Genomic DNA, 7,973 nt, shown 5'->3' with positions numbered 1-7,973 from the left:
ATGCAGGGAGGAGCAATTTTCACACCAGGCAGTTGAATTTTTTCTCTGATTTTTTTAGCTTTTTTTTTTTTTTTTGGTCTTTGTCTTTTTCTAATTAACAATGTTTCCAACTGTGTATGCCTCATAAACAAAGTTTTAACACTGAAATCAATTCCAAGCAACAAACAACAAATTACAGCCCATGAGAGCTCTGAAGAGCAAAGTTAATTCGCAATCAGCTTTCTTTGCCCACTAAATAAGATTATTAGGTTATGCTCTGCTACTACATGCAGTGGTTTCACGTTGATACCATAACTTTGTTGACTATAAGTGACTGTCGTGGAGTTTTGCTCTTCCCAGCGCAGCACTGATTAAGTGGCTAAGAGACTCACCCCCTGCCTGGTAAGGCTCTTACGCTGCACGAGCCGATCTCAATGGATAACAATGAGCCGCTCAGATGCTGACAGCATCTAAATATACTTCATCCTGTCACGGCATATCTATTATATTTAACATTTTTGATCCATCAAATGTGCTAAATAAAAAAATAGGACTTTTGTGTGCATGTTTCTGAATCATAATGTATGGAATGTTCACTATGTAAAGGCATTGATGAGGTTAGATCTCCACCCTGCAAATTTAGGGTTTAACGGAGCACTGCAGCAGCATGCACTAATTATACAATTACAGAATTTGCTGAGGGGCATTTATCTCCAAACGTCTTTGACAGGGAGAGAGAGAAGCGAGCTGGAGACAACATGCCTAGCATGTTGCGACATATGCTGTATCTACTTATCCGTGGGTGTAGGATGGTTGAAAAACTATGAATGACTTACTGAGGCAGCATTATGTCTTCTGTCTGTGTTCCCACTGGGGACTGAGAGTTGGTGACTTTCCATGTTATTTTTTTTTAACTGTGAAATGTTGAAATACTTATAAAATAGGGCTGTTGTAAATGATTACTTTAGTAATTGAGTAATCTATTGATTATTCTGACAATTAATTGAGTAATCGAATAAAAAAATGTGATAAAATAAAATACTTGTAAATTCTGCCATAACAGCAGTATCGGATATCAACTTCGGCCCAAATTTTCATATCCGTGATTCCCTATAATTACTTTTCTCTAGTTCAGAAAATTAACTTGTAACAATAATAGCTTACATTTAAAGTTAACTTGGACAAAAATTATGCAAAAATCTGAAATTACATTCAATCTAATAATAAAGCAGCAGGCTCACAAATACAAAAACTCTATACTCCAGTTTTTATATTCTTCAGTGAATTTAATTAATAGATGAGCTCTCACTTTGCCCAGCCAGCTATAGCTTTTGAGTCCATGTTAGCGACGGGATCTTCGGCACCTACGTCACACACAGAAACGCATCTGCCTGCCACAGTGCGCTCAGCCACCCAGTTGTTGTGGCCAGGATGGTGGTACGTTTATTTTACGGTTTGTCCGTAAAGCTACACTCATGCTAAGCATCAACAGCTGTCTGCAGTGTTCCATCTATCCGCGCCACCTGTATGAATACTTTCGCCACACTCATCACCGCTGTTTGCTGCTAACTGGCTAACTAACAGGCAGCAGTTTTAGGAGTTGTATTCCTTGGATCGCGCCCGTCATTCTAAGGATACTTATTGGTCCCTCGACAAACAATAAAAACCTGAACAGTGTCATCAATCAAAGAAATCCCCTCAGACCGAACTTGAAAATTATGCTGTTAGCAAGTAGCATCATAACGTCTAATAACTCAGGCGGAAGTGAGAGCGTTGCGCAACACAAATAATATCCGGCTGGGGACATACTTGGCGCAGATAATTTGCCTCAAATTTGCCTCAATTTGAGGCAAATCAATTTCACTTCAAGGAATTTCAATAATCAAGGTACTTGAATCATTCGAGTTATCACTACAGCCCTAGAATGAATGTATAACTTCTAATAAAATATTTTCTCTTAAAGAATGTAATTCCACATAAGTATGCTCAAAATTTAAATTTTTACACAGCCCTTGTGAATGATTCAACTAATATCAACCTTTTTGTTTCATTTATTGTATGATTTTTTTTAAAGAATTACAAAGTCTGTTAATGTGACACAATAGCCTGAAGCTTTGACCAAATGGACTGTTTTGTGTCAGATGGAGTCTCCATCTCACTCACTCTTTCTTTTCTAAGCAGATCAATTTCTAGGTAAGTTCTTTCTAATCAGTATTTTAATTTAGGTGCATCAGACCTTTAATCTTTAAAAGAAGCTTACCATTGTAAATAACTTTTGAGTCCAAAAAACTTTTAACTTTTTTTTTTAACTTTTGCCAGTAAATCCATTTGCAACTAGATGTATGGGTTCCCCTGTTGACTGCTCAGGCTGTTGTCTTATTTCCTGTGTGAATTCATTCTCTAACTTCAGAAAAGTGCACTCAGACAATTCACCTTCTGACATTTAGAATGTTCTCATCCTTTCTCTGCATCTAATAAGCCAGAAAATGCAGGTCCTAAAGGGTTCAGATCACTTTTTACTTATTATTGTTTACACAGGGAAACCTGAATATCTGGGTTTTTCAAGAAATAAATTACTTTGACAAAACCACTCCTACTTGAGTAATTCCCATGGCTTTATGATCCAAGTAAAGCTGTAATATTTTGGAAACTACAAGCTTCTTCAGTGTGTTATCTGGTAATTGCCACTTTGACATTTTCATGTGGGTCTACATTTGTAATTTATTCAGTAAAAATGAAGCTGTCAAAAACCCTCACAATACTCTCCTTCAAAGAGCAAATTGTTCATGGCTCCAGAAAGGTGATCTATGGGCAGTACTGGCAAATCAGAAATGTTTTTATTAGCTCAGCAGAATATAATTCAGTCTCTCAAGCTCTAATTAAACAATTTATTTTCCATAACTTTGAACCAAGTTACGGAAATGAAACAGAGCTGATAAATCAAACTTGGCTCTTTGTCATTTTCCACAACCAGCTTTTCAGTTAAACATTTTGCACCCACATAAACATTTAAGCTCTAACCTTTGCAGTCTTGTTCATAACAGAGGTGCAGATTATTTGGAAATGTGCTGGTACAAGACTATTGTTCACTTCTGTGATGATGGTATCAACTCTGATTAACCTTCATTTTCCTCTAACTTATTTTGCTTGTTCATGGCCCTGGAGCTTTAGCCTCTCAATCTAAAGTCAGTGTCAAGTGTGGAAGGGCAGAGAGAGTCCATCCAGCCATCAAAAGATATTACGGACAGCTAGAGCACAAATGCAGTGAAATACAAAAACCTACTAAATACTGCATCTCTGCTAAGGCTGTACAATACATAAATCACTAACATATTGTCATCCTAGTATCAGCGTGTCTGTTTTCATCCTGCACTTTCATAAAACGGCGATGTCATGAACCTTGAAAGTGGAGCCCTCGCCTAAGCTACTTCTGGCCATTCAAATATCAAACCTGCACTGAAGAACCATACATGGTGTGGAGATGAGTTTGGTTGATAAGTGTTATAGAGAATCTGGGTGTTGAAAATCTACTATTTTAAAGCTTTAAACATATTGTTGGTGTGTGATGTCTTTTTTTTTTTTAACTTTGGCAGAGGTCAGATCTGTTCTTCTTGATGCATTTCACAGCAAACTGTCCAATTTGTGTTTATGGAAAGAAATGATGCACATTAAATGCATACAACATGATGGTGATCTCTGTTTTCAGCTGATACAAGGCAGTAACTAACTCATTTGGCCAATTAGTCTGTTCGATTTCAGTCTCCCTCACCTTTTACAAAACACACGTAAATGGCAAAAATGCACCCACGTCCTGCCTTGAAGTGTTTTGTAAACAGTCATTGATGCTTTGGGTATTCCAACACTTTTCTATCAGAAACTTTGATTTCCTCTCTACATTGAGCGATAGTAGTCCATCTTATGACTAGCCTCATTTCCCTTGTGCTTCAACAAACTGATAGCTCATGGGCCTGTCCCCACCATTGTTCATTGACTGGTCTCCTGTTGATAAATAAACTGACCACTACAACGCAGGAACACATCACAAAAACTGCAGATTTGCTCTGACCCAGTCATCTAGACATCACAATTTGATCCTTGTCAAATCTGTTTGGATCTTTTTGTATGCATATTCTTTCTGCTTTTAATACATCAACTTTGGAGGACAAAGCGTTCACTTCCTGCTCTATTAATCCTACCTGCTATTCCTGTCTGGTCACAACGGTGTCGCTAATTGGTGAACACTATGTTTTTTTAATGGTTTAAAATAAAGAAAAATAAAACGTACACCACTTTCTTTTTTCATGCAGTGAAATTAATGTCCATGATATCAAATGAATAATGCGTCAGATTTTCAACTGATGGCATCAGTTGAGTAAATTAAAGTTAATTTAAACTTAACTTAAATTAAGTTTAAAGTACACCATCCAACGTCTCAATCTTTTTCTACAGTTAAAGGAATTAAAATCTTAATGTTCTAAGTTTTGTGGTTTTATGATTTTTCTGCACATTTCTGCTTATTCTCCAATGTGGCAAAACAAGACCCTGTTTGTTGAATGTGAAGGGGATCTCACAACAATTCCAGCACAGGATGCGTTTCAAGATTTATCCTGATCTCATGCGACAGTCGGCTCTTCTGTCTATTAATCTGCTGGAAGCTCAAACTAAACATCACAGCAGGGAGCAAGATTCCCTGCAATTATCACATTTGAGTCAAGCTGGGTCACTCACAGAAAAACACTGGGACATATTTTGCCCAGAGCTTCAGACAGCTGAACAGCTCTGGCCAAATACTCGTGTCAACCAAACCACTAGCAATTCCTTTCACTCACAACAGGAACAGAAAAGAGAGTCTTACCATAAACTCAGAGTGTCAATGGTAAAACATAAGTTCTGCTGCAAGCACCGTGCTGCAAGTGAAGTTTTAAGGCCTAAGCAGAATTTATTTTCGAGGTTCACCTTTTCACTTTTCAATATTTACTGTCCACCATTTCCTGTACAGTTTTAGCTCAGAACAATAACAAAAAAATACTGTTCAGTGAAATATTTGCCTCTTGGCAGATTTCCTCTACTTTGGCTTTTTTTTTTTTTCGTCACAATGAAATATATTTTAGAAGATCTAATACATTTTAATGACCTGTGTTATTTAGTGTGATATTAAAATCCTTAGAGCAGGATTTTATTTAGTATGGGAAAAAAATGGGTTTGTGAAAGCAAACTGGCTTTATGTGAAAATGTAAGGCATGAAAAGACTTAGCCACAAAACAACCCAGAGAAGCATTTAAATCATGGAAGACCTCAGCGGAGGTAAGCGTTTAGATCAATCAATCAATCAATCAAAATGTATTTGTACAGCACATTTCAGCAGCAAGGCATGTCAAAGTGCTTTACATAATTAAAATAAAAACAGCATGTGAGAAACAGATTTAAAAAACATAATTAAAACGTAAACAGTGAGAAAGAGAAATAAAAAGCTGTAGAACTTTAGTTGAGATGCCGTCAACTGGGACTCCAACCCTTTAGACTTTAGTCAAACGCCGTTTGACAAGGACTCTAACCTCTCAGACTTTAGTTAAAACGCCGTTTGACAAGGACTCTAATCTTTCGGACTTTAGTCAAAACGCCGTTTGACAAGGACTCTAACCTCTTGGACTTTAGTCAAAACGCCGTTTGACAAGGAATTTAGAATTTAATAAAAAGATAATAATGACTTTCAACAGAGACATCCATTACTCTCCTATATTCTGTGGACTGGAGAGAAAAATTTTAGTTTTTTTTTTGTTTTGTTTTTGTTTTTTAAGACCTACATCCCATCACATCCGAACAGCCATTCAGAAAAACAAAATCATACTGACAACCAAACTTAAGGACCGAGGTGATTTGTCTTTATGAATAGAACCATGAATTCAGCTTCCCCGAGTGTCCAGCCATCAGTTTCCAAACTTAGGCTCAAGCAGAAGGTTTTAGAGTTGATCAATTTACATCTGGATTTAAACCTGATTCAGTTTCTGTGGCATGACCTTCATGCTCAAAAATCTTCAAGTCTGGCTTAATAAAAACGATTCTGTGAAAAGTGGGGCCAACATACCTCCCTATTAGTGTAAATGTCTCAGTCCTTATCAGAAATATTTGATAACAGTTGTTGATGCCAAGAGGGACAACGGTCATTAGTTTTAGAGAGCAATTATTTGTCAGGGTCAGGGTTTTGTTTGATCAGAGATGCGAGACAAAAACAGAAAAATGTATAAGCCTTTAAAAACACTTTTTCATGGTACTGTGGGTGGCTTAACACTTAGCTAAAATTATAATACTGGGTTTTTCAAATAGTGAATTCAAGCAACTTTCAGGTCTTGTTTTTGATCTTTTTCAGCCCTTGACACATTTCTGAGTAGTTTGCCATAACCTCTAGTTAAATGAAAAAGTGCATGCAAAAATAAAAAGTAATTATAGCACGGAATGTAAAACTATGGTATGTAAAGCCTTATCAGCAACAGCTGAAAAGAAATGCAATTTGTTTTTGTTTTGTTTTTTATTAAAACAGCTCATTTCTTTGGGCCAGAACATAATCAGCCTCAAACTCTGTAACTTGGGCTGGTCCTGGATGCCCGTTTCAACTTTTTTAATTTGTGATAAATTCAATAGCTAATCCCCTTCGAAATCTTTGACAAGTTTTTTTTTTTTTTTTTTTTCTTTTAATCATTGCGATGCAAATTTAACACAAAAAAAATAAAATATTCAACAGTGTGTGTACGGTATTTGTTTCTCTGACTCTGCAATAAGATTTTGCACTCCTCCACGTGTTTTCACAGCTGATATTTTTATGTACCGTCTCTGAACTCCACGTACTTAACTGAATGTTTTGACTTGGCGTTCTGCAGTTGAGTTTGTAAATGATGAGGTTTACCATCGCAAAGTGCCTAACCCGGAATAGAGGTAGGAAAATATAAAACTCACCCACAAGCAGAGCAGCTTTAGAGCAGGACCTCTCTTGGCTTCCGAAGAAATGTTTAGAGAAGAAAAAGTCCACTCCGCAGTGGGAGAACTAACAAACGCCACTGCCGTGTAAACTTTACCACAAGTTTTATAACCTCCGCTGTTGACCGCCCGAAAGTCTGCTGAGTGACGGGCAACACAGAGAGTTGTTAACAACTGCCGCTCCGACTCATGTCTCCGCAAGGTTGTTCCTCTATTTTGGAAGCTTGTGGGGTCAAAGGACAAGGAGCGACTCTGTATGCGCTGAGTGTCTCTTGTCACAGAACATGATAGGTACGTATGGGCTTGGGGTGAAAAGTGGGTAAATGGTTTTTGGTGCGCGCTCGTGCGTAACAGCAGCGTCATTCTTGTGCCCTCGAGCACATCCATCACCTCTGACGATGCGTAGAGGCTAATGTGGAAAACAGCAACCTGCTACGAATCTCGAAAACATTATCAGTGACCTGAATGTGTGCACGTTTGCTGCCGAGATCCCTCACTCCTGTCTAAAATTCACCAAATTTCCATACTATGATATGATTCCATATTATGATTATGATTATTTCAATGAGAATGCCCTGCTGCCTTTACTGTATGTTGCATTAGGTGACTGTAAAGCGCAGGTGCATCTGTTTGCACTCTATTAGTCCACCGCACCCGTCTGAGTTTGCGCAAACACGTCACCTCCTTAAAGCAACGAGTCCCATTCAAAGAATGAAAACAAAGCTCTGTGTATTTTATCCACCAAAAGCTGAAACATCCTGTCGCTGATGCGCTTTTGTCACTTCTTTTAGCAAAACGGAAATGTTTACATGCGTATGGATCAAACTTTAAAGTAGACACAAGGAGACTTAAACCTGAAGGAGGGTGTGGTTATTATGGCACTAATGCGGGTTAAACTACCAGAGGCCAAGTGTCACCATTTAATAACAACGCCTTGTGTCATAAATATGTCACACTTTTTCCTGATGACTTACCCACGCTGTAAAAATGCCTGTGAAATTCCCGCCCAGGCACTGTGATTC

The 7,973-nt window shown here is 37.8% G+C and overlaps 1 protein-coding gene across 3 annotated transcripts in view; it reads right to left on the bottom strand.

Moving 5' to 3' along the window:
* chl1a (cell adhesion molecule L1-like a) overlaps positions 1–7,337 on the bottom strand; it is a 71,240-nt gene extending 63,903 nt beyond the window's left edge. Inside the window, exon 1 of one of the 3 annotated variants that reach the window (XM_015028622.1) lies at positions 6,931–7,337. The gene's annotated coding sequence lies outside the window, so the exon portion shown is untranslated. The remainder of the gene's footprint in view (positions 1–6,930) is intronic. The other 2 variants (XM_015028620.1, XM_015028621.1) reach the window with 2 other exon arrangements.
* Between the last annotated feature and the right edge of the window lie 636 nt (positions 7,338–7,973).

Source organism: Poecilia latipinna, unplaced genomic scaffold (genome assembly GCF_001443285.1).
Source record: "Poecilia latipinna isolate Pla-1442-1.1 unplaced genomic scaffold, P_latipinna-1.0 Scaffold131, whole genome shotgun sequence".
Lineage (NCBI taxonomy): Eukaryota > Metazoa > Chordata > Actinopteri > Cyprinodontiformes > Poeciliidae > Poecilia > Poecilia latipinna.
This window is presented reverse-complemented; position numbering and strand designations above follow the sequence as displayed.